At 41.2% G+C, this 24,338-nt stretch overlaps 1 protein-coding gene across 2 annotated transcripts in view; it reads right to left on the bottom strand.

Moving 5' to 3' along the window:
- Positions 1–24,338, bottom strand: part of pag1 (phosphoprotein membrane anchor with glycosphingolipid microdomains 1) — a 57,890-nt gene that overhangs the window by 32,998 nt on the left and 554 nt on the right. For both annotated transcript variants that reach the window (XM_030741561.1, XM_030741562.1), the window contains exon 2: positions 6,940–6,976. The gene's annotated coding sequence lies outside the window, so the exon portion shown is untranslated. The remainder of the gene's footprint in view (positions 1–6,939; positions 6,977–24,338) is intronic.

Raw genomic sequence — 24,338 nt, 5'->3', positions numbered from 1 at the left:
CTAAATTACCTCCAGCTTTTGTTCTGCATTATTAGGTAGTGCATTACTGGATAACATACCAGTAGCTTAGTTATTGATCAATATCAGCCAAGTTATCTCGCAGCTGACTCTGCAGGAATAATGTGTTCTTCTGAGGGGCAATTACATATTACTTATTTTATTTCATTCACTGGTTCATGTAACGATTTATCCAGGTTTCTCCTAAAATTTGTGCAAACTCCTGAATATGCACTCGTTTGTAGTGCCCCTTAAAATCAAGAGCCCTTACATTACAGCGTTTGTAAATTACCTCTCAATGCTCCTGACCGCCAACTCATATTAGACCATTAGCAGTGCCCTGGAGACTTAACACACTGCACAACAGAACCACTCACTCTACACAGCTCTGACACCACCAGTGCTGCTGATGGGGATTTTATTTCTTGTTGACATCACCCTGGGTGAAACGCGTAATGCAACATACGACACGATATGGTGATGAAGATTTGTCTTTATGACTTCCTGAGTGTCTAGGCGTTATTATAAGTCAGACTATCAGGACAGACAGGATGCGTAGTGTAGATCACAAGGTTTTCCCAAAGGAGGAAGTCAATTAAAGAAAAGCCAACATGAAGTCCTTAAAGAGATGTTTAGTGATCTAATGCATCTCTTGGATTTCTCCATCTCCAGCAGATTTAAAAAACAAAAAACAAACCCTAAATACCATGAAAATGTAATTCAAAAGAGAGCATGCAATCTGAAGATTAAGAGGAAAATAGAAAAGGCAACCAGTTTGCCATAAGCTGACACAGCAAGGAGCATAAAATCATCTCTTGAGGAGGAATTAACAGCGTGAACAAGGCCAGAGACGAGATTGCAGATAAGCTGCTTTGGGTACAAAAATGACATTTTCAATCCCCTGACTTCCTGCAACAAATTTGTTGTGTAACACTTCCTAGAAATCTCCATCCGAACGCCAAGCGCGGAAGAATGACAGATCAAGAACTTTAATTCCAAAGTGCGTGTAGGAAATGTCATTTTTAAATTAAACCCCTATGCTACAAATAACCACCACATTCCTGCTTTAAACTCCAAAAAAGGAGCTCAATCGGAGTTAAAGAGTCTATTGGGATGCGTGCAGTTGTGTGACAGTAAGTCCTCATTTTCCAAATGTTTTCCAGAGAGATGTCTAAGAATATCCTGAAAGCAAACGCCTTCCCGTGCACTCCAGCGAGGGAATCGAAGACAGAGAGCGAGAGAGGGATTCCCGTGAGGAATCTGTGGAATGTAAACAGGCCACCCACACACAACAAAATCCCACATACACACACTTTATCAGAGGCCGTGAGATGACGGCCTCAACTGTAAAAAGATCCCCAAGAGAACAGTGCAGTTTGTTAGGTTTGTCCTTCTGGTTTACCCCTTTCGTCCACACGCGGCCCTCCAAAAAGGCCCCATGAGAGGTTCCAGGAATGCAGCTGCATGCTGGGAAACGTCACAACCTTTCTTTCCACTAAACGTCCTCAGTGCAAAGTGTTGCAGAGTTATGGATAAAATGCTAAAACTTAAAGGAAGCACTCTAATCGTCTCACCTACACACATACTATGTGTGTGTGTGTGTGTCTATATATATATATATATATAGACACACACACTCAAGATACACTCTGAGGTAACTATAATGACAGTGCAGTGGTAAGTCAGCAAAATTTGGAGTTTGGAGCGCATAATGAACACAACATTTAACACCACCTTAGTCACATGACACCATAGATGTTATTAGGCTTATGGCCCACATAACCACCTGCTCTAAAAATGACTTTCTGGGTCGCTGGGGGATTAATGCAGGGCTAATGCTGCAGCACACCAGCAGTCTTGGGGGCCACAAATGGGTCAAACACCGCTTCATTTCAAAAGCATCATAAACAATAAAACATGCAACAGTGATACTGAAAGTGCATTCCTTTGAGACCTGAAAACCACAAGGGGGCTCTGTGCAATTAATTAGTAGGAGCAAGTGTAGACCAGCAAAACTAAAACAGTGGCCAATTTCCTGTGTTTTGACTTCTCTCGGCCTTGCTCTGTGCTTATTCTGGCTGTTTAGCTTAGCCCCCAGCCACCCACCCGCCACCCATATATGTGGCTGTGCCTGCCACAGTTATTGTTCTGCTATAAGGCCGCTAACAAACAGCTGGCTGCAGCCTGTGCCTGTTGTGGCTAAATGAGCCACAACTGCAACTGGTTCAAAAACAGGCCCACAAGCATTTGAAGTCGTTTGCCTGTGAAAGGGTGGATACCCATTGTTTAAAGTTGGAGATTCCACCTTTAGCGAGGAGGGAAAACCATGTTTTCATTTCAGCTTTCATGTCCTTTTATAGAGTGTTTTGTCTGCTATGAAATGCTGACACATTTGTTTAGAAGAAAAAAAAATAAAAAGGGTGAGGAACAAGAAAATAGATCTGAGGAAATATAAAAGCCACAGAAGATCGGATAAACAGCAGGAGAAGCAAAACCTATTTTTAAGATTCAATAGTTCATCTGGGGTGGAAAAAATATGGCAAATTAAAATTTACAGCGTGCAATGTTTCCGTTTTATTCCATAGCTCCCTTGTCGCTGGTTCCTATACTGTACAGTGCTAATTAAAAGGAGACCGGAGAGGTAAGCAATTTGATAAAACAACACACTTCCTATGGTAATAAAGACCTTTACTGCGTGGTCATCGAGGCCCATTAAATTAGCCAGACTGCATTAGTCAAAGCATCCAGCGGAGAGCCCTTTCATCTGAAGCTCTGTAAAGGTAAAAGGAGTTAGAACAGCTGTCTGGAGTTATTCCAAAAGGCCACCAGCTGATCTTCAAAGATAGCTGCAGGAAATGAAAGTGATCGAGTGGAAGGGAAGTAGCATGAACTGACTACTGAAGCATTTTAAGCTGCTGAGCATCTCAATTTATAGCTTCCTCCAATAAACGTGCGTTTGTGTATGTTTTACACACATACATAAATGCAACACAGGCAAACTTGTGATTCCCCTCACAAGGAGTGATGAATGAATAATTGATCAACACATTGAGCTGTTGGTCCCCATGATGGTTCGGTAATGAGCTCCGTGGCCTGATCCTGAGATTTGTAGAGTGGAGCATGACACTGATTCTGGGGGAATATCGATTTTATTGATTTTAAAGTTTGGAGTCAAAGCAATGACAGAAACTCTTTGGGTGGAAAGCGAAATGTGACATATGTTACAACCTGGACTCAAACATGCAAGAAAATGAGATTCATTAAACCAGTGACCCACGAAGTGGCACCACTGAAGGTGCGCCTACACTTACAGCTCATTAGCTGACTGTCCTACTGCTGACTGTCACTAAAAAAAAAAAAGTGTTTTTGTGACAGGCTGCCAGTAGCAAAGTACCTAAAGATAATATTTAAAACTGGTCCTTTGCTAAGTTGTCTGTTATGTGTGTACACTGGTTCAACCCTTGAATTAGGCACCTTTTTAATGCCTGGATAATTTACAGGTCTGTGTTAACGAGCTTAATAAACAAAACAAACAAACATTCCTCTGAAAATGGTCAGATACAAAGACTGGCCTGAAAAAAGCAGCCCATGTCCAAAGAAAAACTTTGAAAGACCTTCAGAAAGCCTGGAGAACTATTGCTCAAGACCATTTAAAAAAATTTACAAGAAAGTCTGGCTCCTGGCAAAATATAAAGAAATGAGGGATGGCTCGAGACCTTTGCACAGAGTTGTATGTTGTATGTAAAAAAAAAAAAAAAAAATGTGAAAGGAGCTGTTTTCATCAGTTAAACACAGTAACATGAGACATTGAAGTCTTCTAAGACTTGTACATGAAACAAGTGGATGGAATGAAAAATAATTTTCCATAGGGAACAGCTGATGGATGCTATCAAGTACTATATCCCGTGTGTAGCCACATATGTGTGAATGGTTACGCTGTATGACAAACAACCAGGGATTAAAAAAAAAAGCTTGTTAACATCCCTGCTTATGTTCAGAGGTCGAAAACTCTCCCCGGGTCTTGTTATCGCCTGGCACGCTGCTTTGGTGCAAGGCAGCGTGTCCCAATAATAGGCTATAAAAATGACAGTGCGTATCGACGGCCTCGGAGACACACGAGGATGCTCCAGAGAATATAAAACAACCTTGAAGTGTGACGCTGCAGCGCACGAGAGATGACACATCCACACGCAGGAAACACAAGCGCACACACGCTCCCACAGACACAATACATACCGATAATCCCAGACGACTGGCTGGCTTTGTACATCAGTGCCGTGTGTCTGGGGGGCGTGTGTGTGTTTATGCCTAAGTGTGGGGTTGGGCACATAACAAGTTTATGCAACAAATCTGCAAAGAGCAGAACGTATGACCATGAGAGTTAGAGGTCACTGTCAATCACTAGAAGAGCATTAAAATAATCCTATAATAAGTCTTGAGTAACTATATAGTAATTATGTACTTATTAGAGGATTTAAATCTATGTTTAGCTACAACATGGGTCCATTCAATGATCTGACACGTGCAAACACAGACAGCTTTGGTCAATATCTGGGAGACTTAGTAAAGTAAACACCTCTCTATGCAGGGTTTATCAGAAGGACAAAACATCAAATGCTGCTACCATTTGGAGTAAACAAAAAAAGGATTTCATTGAGCAACATTCATCTTGTACGGTAAAGGCTGTGCGTCATCTGCAGGTAGGCTGTGACTAAAGAGGCACCAGCTGCTATGATTGCGGCAGGAGCGAGTCACTGGCTGCAACTGAGCAATGAAGTTTCACTGACTCTCTAAATCACAATATAGAAGCAAACTTATGTGAGTGTGTGTGTGTGTGTGTGTGTGTGTGTGTCCTCCTGCTCATTCGTTGTAATACTCCCATAATCCTTTACTCTGCAAAATGACACAGCTGCCAGACATATCCTCTTTGCTGGCGCCTCAAACCTCCACTCCTTTCCTCTCTCTCCCATTCTCTCTCTGTCACACACACACACACACACACACACACACACACACACACACACACACACACACACACACACACACACACACACACACACACACACACACAGTGAACAACCTTCAACCATCCATAGAGAAATATCTTGATGATTATATGATCAGCATCATGACAACTTGTGGACTTTACAGTAAAAATGTGACACAGCAAAAGTTCATCACCATGACAACTCCATTGCTGGAAACAAACAGGAACTTCATTTCTGATGCATTTAAGCCTTATGACTCCTTGTCTACTAATTGTTAGAGAAAAAGCATCACTGCACTGCTTTGGGCAGGAGCAGGATGATGAAACAGCGCTCTGGTTTCCTGTTTGTAAGGACAGAACACGCCCTGTTTACAGAGTGAGCACAGGCACACAAACGGCTTCCTAATCCCCAGATCGTTTGGACTCAAGCAGAATGCAGTTGGTGGAGTGGGTTTTTGAGTATCACCTACTTGGGACTTATAAGCTCAGACTACAGGACTTAAAAAAAAAAAAAAAAAAACCTCAACTGATTTTGAAATCGGGTTGCATCACCTTCAAAAAGGAAAGAGTTCACTGATTTTCTTCTCTTAAATCTCAAACATGCACATGCTACAAGATCTTAAAATAATGGTGCAACGCACACTACAGGATATCATTAAGATGATCCTGTCAGAGGGAGCAAAGCACCACCTTATGTGCCGATGAAAAAGAAAATTGTGGTGCAACAGCTTGCTCTAACGTAAGCAATACTTTGCAATAGCAAAAAAAGAAAAAGAAAAAAAAAAGCTGAGTGTTGAACCTAAATAACTGAGAAGGAGCAAGATATTAGAGAGATGCAATCAGCATTGGTTGTCTATTCAGGAGGGAAAATTTAGCCATCACTAATATGTATATGTCGCCAGCAGTATTGTTAGGAAGTAGTACTATTAGCCTCAAGCGCTAGAATAGTAACTGCTGTTTCTCCATCTCAGCTGACCAACACGTCGGTAGGCCTTACAGCGGTTTGCTGTTTCATGGTCACCATTTCAAACTTCCCTTTGTTCATGTCTATCTCTCTTTCTCTCACTGGCTGCTTTGAGTGTTGACGTAATAATAATTATGATCATCCAAATTTTAAATTTCTTATGTGACACCCTGATGGGTCTACAAGCAGTTCAAGAGGTTTAAGAGTAATTCTGTAAAACCTGCACAGAAGCAGATAATCAGAGCCAGAATAACTAAAAAAATCCCACTGAATGTCACACTGGGCTAAACCGACCCCGAAATCTTATAGTCTGAGCTCAGCACAAGGAAACTCCTTAGCTTGTATGATTCCTGTCGGGAAAAAAGGCCTATCACTGCTTTTCTGTGCAAAATTCAAAATTAATTTACAGGCTCTTTGATATAACATAAGACATAAGGGAAGATGTCAAGAAAAAAAAAAGAGAGAGAGAGAGAGAGCAGACCAAGATGTGGAGCACCCCACATGCCGCGCTGGCACTTTGGTGATGCCAGGCTGTCCATCCATTCCCTAGCAACCCTGTAACCCGGGGCGACAGGGCCTCAGCAACAAACAGACAGAGCAGAACTCCATTTGCTTGTTGCCAAGAGGCTGATAATGCAAACCTTTCCAGATACACACACACACACACACACACACACACACACACACACACACACACACACACACACACACACACAGTATGAACACTGAGACATGGACCGAGACCTTATACAGGCTTTTCATCATACACATTCATCTACTTCTATTTGTATGCAGTCATATGCAATTAAAAGCAAAAACAAAGGCATTAGACATCAGAGATATACCACTTAACAAAGATGGCTTCTAATTGGCATGGCTTGCCTCTTTAGCACATATCTATTAAGACTTGTATACGTACTGCAGACAAACAAATTCCCTCCTCCATGCTATTATCCCAATCACTGAATAAGTGAGACAGTTAATATCCTACCTCAAGAGAGAAACGGATGAGTCCCGTAATTCATCACCTGCAAAAAAATAAACAAAAGAAAAGAAGACTGTTTGAGAGGCCAGAAGAGAAAGTAACACACATTTCTGCTAGTCATGAATTAAGGAATCCAAAAAAATTTTTTTTAAAAATCACCACAAAAGAGAGCTCCACAAAAGAACAAGCAAACTATGGGATTCACGCAGTCTACGATGCTGACTTGGATTCAGCATCCACTGAACTGCCTCCCTGCAAATTCTTGTTGATCGAATCTGAGTATGCTCGGCTGACGGTGTCAAGTTAGGGAAGCACGAGCGGGATAACCCTGCTATAAAGGATAAGTGGGCTTTACGCTCACTTCCAGCCTTCACTGGATGCAGCATAACAGGAGGGGGGGGAAAGTGCTGAAAAAGCTCAGAGTGAACTGGCAGCACAGACATCAGAGCAAATGGGATATGAAGTTTCTGGAACAGCGTCTGTATTGTTGGGGGAACGCAGCAGGGGGGCTCAGCTCATGCAGCTTCTGTTTACTGACAGAATATAGAAAAGAACAGTGCTTGCATGCACCTATTAATGGATATTGTGTTGTATCAGTATCCAGCAGAATTCACTCTGCAGCTATAGAGCTTATAGATATTATGGCATTAAGTCTGAAAGAATTGTGTGTCTAACATGGATTGCAGAGTCATTAGTAGTATTTCTTTCACTGTGCAGCCTGGTTAATGAGAGGCCATGTCCATGCTGTCTGAGTGATTAGTTACTGTGGAGGCTGAGGGCCAACATTTGCCTTTGTACATTCAAGATATTTGGAGGGAAAGAGGAGGTCTAACTGAGCTTCACAGACAGACACACGGAAACCTTCATTCATTCCGATACCAGTTTCTAGTCTACTTCAGGCACGTCATAAAACCTCCACCCCTTATATCCTGTAAAATGCTATAAAAAACAAAATTTACAGGAATTCAAAATCAAAGAGAAACCTAAACCCATTGAAACCCACACCCACAGACACGGAGCCAGAAATGTGTGTTCAAAAGCCAAACCCTACCAGCTTTGTTATTTTATGAAGTATTGTGTAGATGACAAGAGTCTAAAAATAACGTTCATAACATGGTTGAAAAAAAGCTAACACCCCAGCTTCATTTGTTGCTCTCAGTCAGCTTTTTAAATTGCCAGTTAATGACACCAGTTTCTCTTTGCACCTCATATACAGTTTATACGTACATACTTATACATATATACACACACACACACATTATCTAGCATATTCATATGATGTGTATAGAATCAAAGATGGGAAGTGTGCTCTGTGGATAATTGAGAGGAGAAAATTGACTAATTATGGCCTGGAATCGCCCCGTCCTACGTCTCTCCTGCTTTAGCGCTGAATAAGCCACTGCAGGCGGCTCTTTATGAAACGACACAGCTGCTTAAGAAAAAAAAACAGGTCATGTCACATTCTTTCTTATTGCTACTGACAGGCTAAGAGAAAACAAACCTCTGAACACTCATTCAGATCAGAGGAACAATGCAGAAGATGAACGCAATGGCATGAATGTAAAAGAAAAAAAAAGAGAATGTAAATAAAACAGCTGTAGGCACAGATTCATAAGCAGCTTATATTATTGACTTTCATGGTCAAACAGCACCACAATACTCTCTCAGTAACTTTTACAGATGATGACATACAGATGGGCCCCAGTCACACAGGCCTAGAGACTGATCAGCAACCATCTGGCAACCACAGGTCAGTAGATTTAAGAAATAAAAAGCATATTCTCCAACCAGTTGGTGAGTGGTTGCTGGAGGTTGATAGCAGTTAATGGGTGAAATCAGTCACATAGTGGTATATGGTGCTGCACCATAAGCTTCCACAGTTGCCTGTAGTCTGCATGGAAGACACCAGTTTTCTGCAAACACACCAAATACTAGCTGAGCAGTAGTAAAACCCGAAAATGTGCAATGCAAACCAGAAACAGAGAACGCTGACCTTCAAAGTAAAAATTGCACCTTTTATAAGGCTGTAGTAGTTAGCAGGTTTTCGCAAGTCTCCGTCTTCCTTGCAAACTTGGGGCAACTGCAACACTCTGCTAGTGACAAATCACAAGGTTTTTGATGTAGCACCCTCTTTGCAATCAATTTCACCCAGCAATAGCCAGCAACCATTTACCATCCGGTTGGGGAATACAGATTTTTCCCTAGCAACCAGAGGTTGGTGAGGGGTCGCCAGCCGTTCTCTAAGCCTGTGACTGAAGCCTGAAGTAAAATCCTGAAGAAATGGAGAAACAAAACAAATGCTGAAGCTTCCACATAAATAATCTGCAATGTTTTAAATACAAAGTAATATAAAAATTCTGAGGAGGCTTAGGCCTTTACTCATTTCACTAATTTGTGCTTCCTTGTGTCCTCTGTCCTACATGTGCTCTGTTAAAGGATTTCTAAATTGCTAAAATGCATCTGAAGTACAGCTTTCATCGAGCATGTACAGCTATATCCTTTTACAGTATAAGTATTTTTACCTTCAACTTAGAAAAGAAGCGTGGCTGGAACATGTAATAATAATGGGAGGAGGACTCTTCGAGCAACTATTTATCCATCTGTGCTTTCGCTTTTTTAAAGGTAGTGAAACTTTCTGCCCTTTACGGATTCCACGTGTTGTGTATCTTGTCACACCGCACAATGCTTTGAAATTAATTAAAATGTCCCCAAATACAAAAATTGGCCATAAATATAAAAAAAATTGTCTTGAACACGTTTACTCCTGAGATAATAAAATACCGCAGTAGTCAAAGCAATATATGATGCAGTTGTGAGTCTCAAGTATGTCTCATTACTGCTTCAACTCCTCTTTCTGTTGTGCCTCTGGCTTGCTTGCATCTCTGGTGGTAGGGACAAAGACTCAAGGAGAGGAATCGGGAAAGTGCGAATTGGGACCTGAGAAAGGTTCAGTTAAAGGTCAACGTGACATTCAAAGGGTTCGTCGTGGGGGCACAGATGGTGGGAGCTTCAGTCGCCAAAGCTGTCCAACTGGCTTCAATTGGAGCAAAAACTGAAATAACAGAAAGGTATTGTGGTCAACGGTGCACATTAAATGCCAGTCATGATTGTGCATTAGTGCAGGTGAGTGCAGGAAGTGATCACACTGTCAGCAGGTCAGAGGGATATTTTTGTTGCACATTACAAAGATGAATGCACATTTGAGAGTTCAGTGGGGACAAATGCCATAGACGCTGATGTGGAAAAAAGTGATATGATCAGATAAGTTGTGCTTTACTGTATTCACAACAACTGCGTGAATGTGTGTGGTGTACGTCTAAAGATTAGTACAGGTCTGAATGTTTGACTCTACAGTAAGGGCATCTGGTGGCTCTGATATGCTGTAGAGGGCATTTTGCTGGTGTGTTTCACATCACCACAAACCAAACAAAGTGAACAGATCTGGCATTTGGTTTGTTACGTCTACCAATTCTTCACCATCAGCTCCTCTCTACACTCAGTAAATCTGATCTGAAATGTTTCTAAAAGCTATAAAAGGTTGGGGCCTCACTTCGGGATTAGGAAAATCTTCCAGAAGGACCATGTCAGACTGAAAAAATTTACACCAGTGGGCTAGGAATTTCCAAGATCTGTTATGTCTAGCAAATCTGTCTCGTTTGGTCCTTCTGAGAGTTACCACTGGCTTTCATCCCTACATCCTTCAGCTACATCCTTCCATTTCTAAATTCCTCTGGATCCATGAACACTCCTGAATTCATTTCGGCATGAGTCATATCCAAACCTCCTCCTAAAGTACACCCTTTAATAAATTTCCACTGTTATCCTCTTGTGCTCTCGAAGGGAGTCTTTATGGTTGAATCCCCTTTGTTTAAGAGTGGTTGTAGTTTATTCTTAAAGAAAGTACGGTGTCTCCAGGAGAGTTATTGTTCTGTTTTTGAAATTACTTCTCATTCCACAGCTTCATCCTACACTCTGTCAACTTGAAAGAAGACAGTGGAAAACACTTTCCTTTACGTCTCTACCAGGTTTCGTCTTTTTCTCGTCTCTCCTCGCCCATTTTTCTCATTCCTCGCTACTCTTTTCATCTTCACCCCTCCTGTCTAATGCCCCGTTTCTTTAACTTTCCTCTTCTCCCATCATTTCCTCTCTCTTTCTTCTCCTCTCCTAAGTCGCTCAGTATCTGTAGAGCTAAGGGGCCTGGCTCAAGTTCAAAACCTTTTTTCATGTTGCTCTTTAGCACAGCTCAGCAGAGCACCCTGCTGTGGTGGGTCCCCTCAGTTTTTTTCAAGCTAACGTCTCACATCCACTCCTCTCTCTACCCCTCGCTGGCACTCAGATCACTTCCTTTACTAGAAGCTGGAAGGTAAACCACTTTCATTTTCCCCTCCTTTTTCTTCCTCTTGTCAAAACTTCCACTCCCAATGTCTGAAGAAAAGGTGCTGCTTCCGCAAAGCAGCTCGAGCGTTTAAGCTTTCCTGGCAATTTTCAAAAGTCCTACTCCCTAGGCTAAGCAAGGTCTCTTTGAATTCTCACTGATCTGCAGGGGAAAAAAAAAAAAAAAAGTTTGTATAAGTAAATGATCAGCAAACTGTCAACTCAGCTGCAGCATGGCCATTGATTTCCATTTTACTGTGGAATTCATTTCTCCCCAGTAACTTGGGCCTGGGATGAATAGTTCCCTTTACCTTCTGATTAATTTCTAAATTTATCAAGTTATTGTTTTTTCTTACAAAGGTTTTCAGGATAACATCAGTTTGGGTTGAGGCTATCTTAGAATTTTTTTTAACAATTAAAGGACTAATTATTTTAACACTACTATGTGGCTGGGCATTATAAGAAACACTTGTAGTGCAAACTGATTCTCACTACCAAAAATAACACTTGTTGAACATGTTTCATATTGTTCTATATAAAAAAACCTAAGGTATTTAACAATGACACCAATCATACAAACTTTTCTAATTAAATTACTTTTCCCAAAAAAAATAATACAAGGATTAAAATTTCAAATAAAAACTGGGGTTGTGCTGATGGATGATGGTGTCAGGGATCGATGACAGTCAAAGTGATCAGCGACAGCTCGCTGATCGAGCTGATTTTTGCATCATGTCCTCATTGATGCATTCAAATAATTACACTATTATCAGATTCATCATAAACTGAATCTGTTTCACCACCTATCACTGACACTTGTGACACAGACGTGTCCGGGCACACACATGCGCGTGCCTTCTGCAAGCTTTGAGATTAGTGTGTGGAGCAGCTACGCTGATCCGTCATCATCATCATCATCATCAAAAATCAAAAGAAAATGGGAGACATTTATGACTGCTGGACTGATCTTCAAGCTAGCGTGTAATATCACTGTGTAAATGGAAAGATGCTTGATTAACTCAGCCAGCAAATGTTATGAGCTAATACTGTTTTAGCTGTTCAACTGATGCCCGTCAGCTGGTTAAATCCTTCGTCATTAGGGGGTTAGGGGCAGGGTCAGGGTTAAGGTTAGGGTTAGGGTTAGGCAGTGTGTAAATGTCTCATCATGCTGAAATTGAGAAATGAAGTCCTGAAGTGTTTAGTTTCCTCTCACCCACATGCCACAGAGCCACAAACTGCTGTTTGTCCCTGGGTGATGCCATCAGTCACTAGCAAGGGGGATGATGGGATGATCGCACTACAGTGCAAATCGCCCAGCCCTACTACAGAAAAAAAGATGACAAAGATCGGTGTTGAATAGAACTTTATTTTGGGTTATGAAACACTGCCTTTGGAAAGCAGGCCAGGATTTCCTTAAATGATGGTACCCAAATCAGTAGCAGGAAAGAACTCCCTGACTTATCATACCCTTGACATTTGGGACACATTTTAATTAAATAAAAAAAAAAACTGGACTGCTAACTTTTCTTAACAAGCATTATGGAATTCAACTGTTAACCAAGTGAACCTACCTAATCCTGTAACTTCTCCTCAGAGAATCTAAGACAAACATCAGGGACCAACTGTCTAGGAGCTGAAAGGACCCTCAGTTTACTGCAACAATCAGCTCTTTGTCCTTCCACTTGGCTCCAACATCTTTCCTCCAGTTCTATTTACTCATTCATTCAGGACTAATTCTCTTTCTGTGTCACTCTGTCTCTCTGCATCTTTCTTTTCTCCCCCCCCTCGCGTCTTTCCTTTACGTCTTATCGTTGCCATTGCCTCATCCTGGATAGAGAAGCATATTTGCCAGGAGCCGGCGGAGGCAAGCATGCAGCCTATTCAAAGAGCTCAGCACTGACAAGAGAATGAGAAGGGAAGGAGGAGAAGGATGGAGTGGGGAAAACGGGAGAGAGAGTAAATACCCTGGATGTCTTGATATCAATAAGCAATTTCTTCAAGAGAAAACACTGGGGAAAAAACAGCTAATGGCTATAATTGCATCCTTTTCAATTCTCATGTTGCAAACTGTTCCACTCAGTCCAAAACACACAAACGATGTTTATCCTGCTCTTTATCATCCTCCCACACACACACGTGCATACACACCCCATGCTCTCTGGTGACATAATGCCCTGAAGTCCATTAACAAACACAGTCCCTGCTGACAGACAGTCATTTGCAATCAGGCTGAAAGAGAAAAATGCATAGCTGCTCATATCCTCCGTACCAGCCAGATAATAGCCTCAAACAATTACACACTCTGAGCCGAGACAGAAGTCAAAACTGATCACTTCCTTTATTGCTTATTGCTACTGCTTGGGCAGTGACAGAAGCACAGTGATCAAACAGACATCGTCTCATAAATATTGGCTGCTTCTTTGTAGAAGAAAAGATCAATAAAATTACAAGTCCTTTAAGCACTGTCATTTTAGTCTAGTCATTTGATGTGTTTCATGTGGTCCAAAAAATTTCTGTCACAGGCATTAATGGTCAAAGTTAGCAGCTGTATCACAATTCAGCCAGCTTCTAAATGAAAGCCTTTTCACACAGGCTTTTAAAAAGGGGGTGGGGGGTGGTGGCTCATTTTAAATCCGATTCTCTGTCTTTACAGCGCTGAGTCTCAAAGGAACAGAAAGTAGCTTTTTAGCTGAGATGGCAACAACTCGACAAAAGAGGAATGGTTGACAGACAGTTTTGAAAGATGGGTGGTGTGGTTTGTTGCTAACTTATTGTTAGCAACAAAGCAAACAGACAACAAACATGGTAACACATTTGCTAAGTGTTTGGCAACAAACAAATGAGTTTTTTTTTTTTTTTTCTTTTGCCTCATAATTAAACTTTTTGTCAGTTTGTCAGAATAAATGCAAAAAGCAGTATGATCCAGCACTGAAAAGAATGGAAAGGTCGGATGATTGATGAGCACAGATCTCCAGCTACAGGGCTACCTAGTGTCAGTCTTCTAGCCCAGTGGATAAATTCTGCTCTGCCACTAAGTTTATTCCATTTATTGAAATATTTAAGCTGAGAACTATAACTGATCAAGATTAAGTTTCTAGTGCTTTATATTGCTGCCCATATGCCACTTTCTGGAAGGATCCAGACCTTCAATTCTAAGAGCTTGAAACTCAGTATTTGGTAGGACCACCTTTATTCTCCACCACAGCCTGAATTCTCTTAGCCAAGCTTTTTTGTCATTGTTTAAGTATTTCAGGAATAGTTCTCCAGGCTTCTTGAAGGAAATGTGTTTGGGATCATTGCCATGCTGAAAAATGAAGCCGTTGACAATCAGACACAGATGGTATTACATGGTGGATCAAACAAAATCTGACTTTTCTACATTCATAATTCCATCAAATTCAACAGGATCTCCAACACCTCTGGCTGAAACGCTGCTGCAGACCACGACACAGCCTCCACCGTGTTTTACAGATGTAGACACTCTCTCCTCTGACCTCCTCCGTACATACTGATGACTATTTGAACAAAAATTTCACATTTAGATTCATCACTCCATAAGCCCAGTTGCCACAAATCTTTGGTCCAGTTCTTGTGTAATCTGAGAAACCTCAGCCTTTTCTTTCTGTTTCCCTTCCTTAATTATATAAATCCTCTGAAAATAGTCAGGTTCTCACATATGCAAATCAAATGCAATAACAGATCATTTCAAGAGTGACATTAAAAGCATAGGTATTCACTTTCCTTTAAAATGGACTTAAACTCCCCCATCGAAACTAGTTCTGACACTTTCAGCTCCTTCTGTAAACGAGTCCAGGAAACAGGAGCAGCGCATTTAAAAGCCTTTTTTCAAAATTCCATTCTGACTCTGGGAACAAGCATTTGTATAACATTTTAAGAGCAAATTAATAATTTACTAGTAATAATTATCTGAAGCCTTAAACTCGGTGTAATAGAACACTTAGCAGAGCGCTCTATTCTCACTGAAGCATCATCATGTTAGTCCCAGCAAAGATTGTAATACAATACAAAACATAAAATACAACTCGCATAAAAGTGGAACTAAATAAGACCAAAATCATGCAATTATCCATTTATTATATTGTGAATTTGAGTCTGCTCCACCCTTTAGTCTTTTCCCTCCACGCTCAGCTATGACTCTATCCAATCAACCCCAAAAATACCACATCACACTCAAGAAATGATATTTGACCCTGGAGAGCTCTACACTTCACTTCATTTCCAACATTCCTCACTTTCCCTTTCTCGCTTATCTGTTCTTCACCTTTTTGTGCCCCATTACCAAACTGATGAGCACAAAAATGTTGGAGAGGCTTGACCATAAAATACCAGCCTTGTGCTGCTGCGTTTTATCAGAGAGCGAGCATAGCAGAGCACGTACCCACACCTTGTTTGTCTGCGGCTTATATTAATAATGCTGGTACCCGACGAGATAACAGGGGCATTTCCTATTATGAGCCTGCTTGGAAAAGGGAAGAGGGAGGTACGCTTTAATTGTAAGCAGCACAGACCGTCTCTGTAAGTGTGTGTTTGTGTGTGTGTGTGTGTGTGTGTGTGTGTGTATATGTGTGTGTGTGTGCGTCCAACTGCTTTCAGGCATTTCTGTAAAACCAAGAAAGAAAAAATAAGTCATCAAAGAGAGGCAAAAGGGACAGATGACAAATACAGAGGAATTTAAAGCAGACAAACTGAAGACAAACATAAACAAGTGAGATATGGAGAAGAGGAAGAAGAGTGAAATGCAAAAAAAAAAAAAAAAAGACGACAGAGAAAGAAAAGGGGGTGGCAAGACGAGAGATGGAAAAAAATGGTGAACGGAGCTAAAGAAACAAAGAGAGAAAGGATGTGAACAGGGAACGGCAGACACACAGAGAGAAATGAGAAGGTGTAAAATGGCCTGAGGTCTTTGGTGATGGATGAAAACCAATCCACTGGGCATCCCATCCGTCACCTGACTGCACATAAATGAAGAAAACAACCACCCTGTAGCGCCCAAAACCTCATCACATCATCACCTAGACGTGTGCACCTTGTAGCCTTGTCCAGTTTACTTGGAAAGGCATACACACACAAACACAGAAACACACACACAGGGTGACATCAGCGAACCAAAAAATAATCATCTTTGTGGTTATCTTCTCATTCAATCTCCAATAAGCTTCATTCAGCCCCCAGTTATAAACTATCCATGAACAGATATCGTAGTTCTCCACAAACACATGATGTTGAACAATGGACCACACAATCCAAGCGGCAGCTGGCATTGTTTTATGCCAGTGCAGGGAGAGTCCCACATACCCAGTTCTACTCCATTTTTGACAAGGAGCTGAGCAATAAGAAAAATCACTGTAGCCACTGTGTCGGTTAAATCCCCACAACCCCTCTTCTCTGCATAGCCAAGGACTCGGTCACATGGTCCTGGAGATTGGTCAGCAACCCTCTGGCAACCTTTATGTATTCCCCGACTGGCTGGTACAGTAAGTGGTTCCTGGTGGCTGGTAGCTGTCACTGGGTGAAACCAGTTGCAAAGAGCGTACTGCACCAGAAACCTTCTTGTGTTTGCTTTTGTCTCTAACAGATTACCACCAACACCAGTGGTTTTTAATGGAAGGCGTCAGGCAACTTGTCTCCAAACACTTGCTAACTAACCACCGAGCGCTGGGCCCTAAGAGCTACACAAATGGACACCAATGTGAGACCATAAATGCCACATAAGCAAATGTTGGGGTGTGTTTTTAAAGAACTGAAAGGAAATATGGCTCAAGTACTTGATGACCTTTGTAGCATTCATAGAATACTGCAATATTGCATTTTTCACACTTAAAAAACATAAATAAAATTTAACTGCAGGCTACATTTACAAAGAGTTGGTTTTTTTTTTACTTTTTGGTTGGACAAAACTGGCTAGAGAAACAGTCTGAGATGCTTCGAGACAGAAGCCTGCTTGCATATGCAGAATAAAACAAAGTCAAGTCCAACAGGAGGGCGGAAACAAAGCAGAAAATTATTTTAGAAAAGACAAATTTTGTTCCCACAGAGATAAAAAAAAAAAATGAATAGACTCTACAAAATATAGATAAGACTCTGTATTTGTGTGTAAGTGTGTATGCAGGCATTTGTGTACAATTCATCTAAGTGTGTGTGTGTGTGTGTGTGTGTGTGTGTGTGTGTGTGTGTGTGTGTGTGTGTGTGTGTGCACCCTCCCTGCAGTGCCTTTAGCCAGCGGAGCGTGAGATGAGGAGCCTCCCCTTGGGTGACATTATAGCATCCCACCCCTGCATTGTGTGACTGTGTGTACATGTCTACATCCGCTGCATCAGCAGCGCTTTACACCAACAGGAAGGGACGGTCAATACATGCTGTGTTCACTCACCCATCTCTGCTGTCCATCACCTCACCCCTTCACACCAGCATGCTGGTAATCATTTGGGACCACTAGTTTACAGTTTATGCATACATAACACCTCAACGTGTTACAAGCCACATTTGCAGTGTTGATCAAAAAATAGAGCCACACTGTCCATACATCTTACTGCTTTTATTACAGGAAGGAGATTCAAACATGGAAACATTAACATGAAACACGAGATACTAAAAATATACTCTGTTTTCTAGGAGTAGGCAAACGTCAGCAAACCCAAAATCACATTTTCTACTTGGTAAGTGCAAAATAGATCCACAAATAACAAATTTACAAAAAAAAAAAAAAAAAAAGAAAGAAACTGTTCTCGTTACATTTATCTGCTAACTAACTCATGATGACATTAGTGGCAGAAAGGTTTGATCCGAGAGAATCAACCGATAAAACAGATCAAGGTAGGTAGAAACCATGAGATACCTGAGCGGTCATGTTTTGAAAGCAATTAATTGTAGTTTGAAAAAGCAGCCCGTAACTCAAGGTCCACTTGTTGTGGATTATTTTACGAGGTAGCTGTCATGGAGACAGATTTGTAGGCATGCAAGGCTTTAGTTGGTTTTAAGTTCTTAAGCTTAGCTCCAGCTCCATACTGGAGGCTTTTGTGCAGCCTCTATTTGACATAAGACAATTTAGTTCTCTTTAATCTGACTGTAAGCCAGCTTTCTTCTGATTGGCTGACCCTTGCAAATAGAAGGTTTGATATCTGATATGACAGCTGTCTGAAACTGAACATTTACAGCAATTTGAAGCCTGAGCATTTGGCTTTCAGGGATTATTTATACATACACTGACCTCATTGTTTGAAACTCTGACCATGTTTAATACAAATATCCACTATTTCTTGGCTGGGCTTCCATTAGAAGACTTATACCTCTGGTACAGTAAATATGAAAGTGGCACTAAGCTGAAAGCCCAGAATAGAGCTCAGATTTTTCCCTACAACACACATCAACCACAGAGTACCAGGATTTCAAATTCACAGACTCCAACAACAGGGGGTGAATGCATAGCAATGTATTACCCACAGTTCTTGAGAGGTGGGACTCTGATTTCCCATTAGAGTTTCCTCTTAGGCAATCTCAATTAATTGCATTCACAGTGTTTACTTGCCATTAACACACCACTCTCTCTCTCTCTTGTAGCCCAGAGGTGAGTTCGTTTTCTTTTTTTTTCTTTTCAGCACTACGGGAAAGAGACTTGGTGCACAAACAGCAGAATAGTCGAACACAAGCTGAAGCACCCTGTCATCCTTGAGAAAATTGCTGAGGGCCAGTGTGGGTTGATTGCAGCGTGTCTTTCTTTATGTATGAAAGAGGCAAACAATATGTGTCTAAGTGGAAACCAGTGAATTGTCAAGAGTGTTTGAGACAGGATGGATGGATGGATGCTCTCAGCAAATTTTGGTAGGATGGATGGATGAAATTTTTTCTAAATTATGCATGCCCATGTACTGTAAGAGGGTTTATACCTGTGTGTGCACTTAAATGCCCTGCACTAGCATGTTCTGCATGTCTGCTACGAGGTGAGTCGAAAGTGAGTCTCCTCGCTGTGATTTGGCTGGTTAGAGTGTGTATCGCTGGGCATGATCAGGCTGGATTCCAAATACTGTATGTCAGGACAAACAAGTCTGGCTTCGGTAATGAGTGACATGTTAGTTTGCAAGCATGCACGCGCACACACACACACACGCACACACACACACACACACACACACACACTCACCTACCTACCTAAGTTTGGTATGCTTGCATAATGAGCTCAGTGGCTTCTTGTCTCCAAAGGTTTTTCCTCTTTCTAGAACAAACTTTCACATAAACACACAAGGTGATGGAAATGATGCAACAAGTTTTCTGCTCCATGTAACTATTATTATATTCTGCAGTCACAGCACAGTTAATGCTGATGAAGCTGTAAAACATGTACTAACTAGAGCCCTACTGGATGATAAATTTGTCCACATTTGCAAATTTGTCTAACTGCACTTTTTGTTGATGAACGGATTAATCAAGGTTCAACAATTAACTTGTCTAACATATTACCTTAGCACCAAGGTAACATGTCTCACTCGGTGATTTCCCTGCTTTAAATAACTTGCCACAAGCATTTCCTGGTCTTACCGTGACATGAAACAAGCCTTTTCAAAATTAACACCTGTCTCCTGTCTTTAGCTGGCGGTGGCAGTCCAGGGGTGAGGTGTTGCTTTTCTGAGCGAGCGCAGCTCTAAACCTGTTAAAGATCTGTAAACTGTCGTGGTTATTGTGTACTTGTGTTTTTTTTCTAAAGAAGAGTGTGTTCTAATAACTCCCACAAATGAAATTAAAAAAAAAAAAAAAAAAAAAAAAAAAAAAGAGGAAGTGCCCCTTACACGTTAGGGAGCAAATTCAATTCTGCAAGGGTCAATAGTGTTTAAGAGACGGAGAGGATCATGAGCGATAATCCAACTCATGCACTGTAGATCAATATCCTCTTTTTATTATTAGAATTGTTCTCTCGTTTTTTTATTCTCCTCATCCGTCAAAGCCTCCATCTAATAGCTTTTTCTTTTTTTTTAAACTTTCTCAATCCTGTCTTTATTCTCCTACTGAATCTGTCCCATTTCTCTCTATGAGCCTTCTAATCTTTACAAGGAGTGGACACGATACATCATCAGCGACCGCTCCAAATTCGGGCAGCATGAACAAGTACCAAGGTAATGATCATTTCTCCACCAGCAGCTCTCTTTTCTTTCTGAAATGACACATCTCATATAGCTAAATTACAGATTAAGATGTGAGGTGCGTGCTCGAAGGCACAGGGTTTGCGTAAAGGTGGGAATGGAAACCCAGTTAGCTCTGGATGGCTAACCGTGGTAAATACAAACATGGGTGTGTGCCTGACAATTTTTTGCAAGTAAGGTGTGAGCCTGTAGTGGCTTCCCTCAACCAGAAAGTGTTGACTGCTAAATGCCCCCGGACTACATTAGTGACTCTTTTTTGTGTTTCCTCTTTCTCAAAAAAAAAACCTCAAGAAAAATGTATGAAAAACCCACATTTTCTGTAGCTATAAACAACTTAAAGCTGAGAAATGGAGGCCAAGTTCTATTTTTTTGATTTATGTGAAATTATTCACATGTTAAACATATGGGGTTAAAATGCAAGCTACTTCAGCAATGTTGTGATGTCTACACAGATGACGTCAAACCTGTGGTACTTCTCCAGTAGCTGGTTTGATTGTTGTGCCACCTACCTATGAATCATTCATACATAAAAAGGCACCGAACTCAAAGGACCAGTGCTGTGTATACAATAACTTAATAACAAAAACTTAAGAACCAATTTTTAATTGTATCTTTAGACACTTTGCTATTAGCAACCTGTTGCAAAACCACACAATTTATTCTTTAGTCGAATGTACAAAAACTGCCAAAGATAACACAGTTTGACAGGCATGAAATGGCTCCAACAAGGTGATTCCCAAAGAGCTGTTATCTGAAAACTTGGCATATCTCAGCATGGTGTGCAGTGTGTCCTTAAAAAATTTGACAAAACTGGACAAGTGGAGGATGAAAGAAGTGGCAGGCCTAAAAAAAAAATCTAGCTACAGCACATGAACAATATCTGAAAGTCATGTTCTTAAGAAAAAAAATCTAGCAAAGCCCTGACACAGGACCTGAGAGATGCATCTAGTGTTCACTGAAGCCTCATTAGAAAAGGTCTCAGTGGAAGGGTGGCTGTCAAGAAGCCATTCTTACGGAAGAGAAGAAGGGAGAAAAGGCTGAGGTATGCCAAATCACACAAGAACTGCACTGAAAATCAGCGGCAACAGGCCTGATGGAGTGATGAATCCAAATTTGAAAAAGAGTACAAAGGAGGTACAACAGTGAGTGTCTACAGCCATCTGTAAAACATAGTGGAGGCTCGGTCATGGTTTGGAGCTGCATTTCAGCCAGTGGTGTTGAGGATCTTGTCTGAAGTGATGGAATTAGGATCATAGAAAAATACAGTCAGATTTTGTTCCACCATACAATACCATCTGGAGGCAACAGGTTAATTTTTCAGGATCCCAAACACATTTTAGCTTGTTACACAAGTAACAAGCTAAAATGATAAATTCTTTTCTAAAAGTATGACTAGCAGTTAAATTGTTGGGTAACTGTGGATTACCAGTATTAGCTACACTTTTTAGCCACATTCAGTAGATAAACAGCAGAAACTGAACAGTAATAGCTGATGGAGGAGTAGCACTGGATTTAAATAAAAAAAAAAAAAAAAAAAGGTAAATTAATAGTTATGAACAGCTGATTGAGTTGTTTGCAAAGACCTTTCTAAGTCCTTCTGACATGGCTGTGAGGGTGCCTCAGACAAAAAGCGGACACAGCTGTTCTAATCTTTCAGAAACTGCGCAGAGAGGGACAATAATTGCATTTAGCTCCTCCATTTCTCGGGTCCAGATCAATGACGGAAAGAAAAGCTCTTTGCAACAACAGCACATAATAGCATTTTCCATTTTCATAAGAGCAGAAAATACTCAATTCAAAGCAAGCTTGACATTAAACAGAAGCACTCACAGCAACACACACACACACACACTGCATGTTTTTCCCTGAAGCCTGTGTCTCAGATGGACAGGGGGGGTGTCGAACAGAGGACCCGGGGTAATTGTAAAATCTTAGGTGCACGTCCAAACACTCTGCTGTTTGCCTACCAATGATGGGGCTGGTGTCCTCGCTTGTTAAAGCCTAACTGACTGTGAAATGTGTGTAGTCTGCTAAATGACATCTTGACGGCCCGTGATGAAACAATACTCGCACGGCAATCAGACAGAGAGCGATTATGCTTTATCCTTTCAGCAGGAGGACCTTCAGGCCCAGTACAGCAACATCACTGGGTCCTCTATCAGACCAGACACATTATGGCCACTTTTAATGAGTGCCGACCCGCGTGCAGCTGCTCAGCCTCACCCCTCCGGAATACAGAACCATTTTCTGATGCAAACGACTTTCTGCAAAGTCATTTTACTAACGTGTGCGCTTGAAACCCCAGTTTTACCATAGATTTACTTCTGTTTCCTGGAAGCACCTGCATAAACAGGTATCATTTGTACGCCTATATCAAAATGACTGCACTAAATCGTGAGCTAGGATGTGTCAAAGCACTATTTTGCTGTTGCTTAACCAAACAGAAAGAATAAGAAGAAATGTGGATTAAAAAAAACTTTAAAAGTTACCAAAAACCTGTGTAGAAACCTGGATTCTTGTGGGAATAGAGTAAAAGTGCACATGGGCTACACCCCAGAATTTCAAACCTGGCACCCTGACATCCGTACTCAGGGACTGGCATCTACTCGTGCGGTTTGGTTAACGCTCCCGGCTGCTCACTCATCTCCCTTCTTCTGTACAACAGCTGCACGTACCCAGCCTTGTCTTCATTCAAATTCCTGCATTAGCAGCAAGCTATGAATACTTAGGCTGACAGAGATTCAGCATATTATAAGCTGCAAAAGCCCGCCAGCTACTTTCTATAACCCTAATGTGACATGACCACACTGTATGATGCTGAGCACTTTGAGATTTTTGAACATCACATCCATCCTTTGATTTCCATAAAGGCTTAAAATGCTGAATGACAGTCACTGTTGTAGGAAGCAACAAACCAAACTAAACAAACCAAAAAAAACCCAAAAACAAATGAAAAGGTCAGTTTTGTTACAGAGGTGGTTATTCATTCACCGTGTTCCTGTCTAAAGATGTCACGGGAAAGAAGGGGAAGAAAAAAAAAAATCTAATTTGTTAATGTTTAGCATGTAATACAAGGATGGTAAAGAGCAGCTGAAACAAAGTGCAAACTGTTTGCTGAAATTAAGTGAATGTCAACTTCTGTGAAAGGCAGACTGCTGCAGGGTAAATGGTCTGCCAACATATCATATTCAGCTGAACGCAGTGAGGAGGGGTCTTTTTTGGTGGCATTTGGCTCTGTGTGTGTGTGTGTGTGTGTGTGTGTGTGTGTGTGTGTGTGTATGCACGAGAGAGGGGAAACTTGGGAGGCAAATCTGAGAGAAGTCTCGGAGTGTGAGGGGAGATGGTGGGGTTTGTTTTATTTGGCAGGTGAGCAGAGAGAAAATTCTTCTTCACAGTTACAGAGAAGGATGGCTGTAAAACAGACCGGGCGTCTATTCATTTGCATCTTACTGTATATACATGCGCACAGGAGGGCACGTGTGTTTGTCCATGCATGGTTGCTTGGAGCTATGAAGAGGAAGACAGCCCATACTTGTCAGAGTCAATGGGCAGGGGTAGGGGGCTGTTTATAAAAACCACATGACCATCTATATGAGCGGGTGTGTGCACGAGGCTTTAAGTTGATTTGCATCCAAAAAAAAAAAAAGATCAGATAATGGTCTGGTGATCCTTAAAAGAATCACGAGGAATTCCCTAATAATAACATAATACAAGCCCATGCAGAACTCAGGCAATAGATGTTATTAAGATATGCGCATGCAGAAAATCAGCACTGGCTTGATTCTTAAGCTCGATATACTGCAGCAGCCTAAACGATTAAAAAATAATAATAATACGTGCAAGAAGCCAGGTTTAAACAAGAGCAAGCGGCACAGATAG

Source organism: Archocentrus centrarchus, chromosome 11 (assembly GCF_007364275.1).
Source record: "Archocentrus centrarchus isolate MPI-CPG fArcCen1 chromosome 11, fArcCen1, whole genome shotgun sequence".
Taxonomy (NCBI): domain Eukaryota; kingdom Metazoa; phylum Chordata; class Actinopteri; order Cichliformes; family Cichlidae; genus Archocentrus; species Archocentrus centrarchus.
The sequence above is the reverse complement of the archived record's forward strand: the minus strand, read 5'-3'. Positions and strand labels throughout refer to the sequence as shown.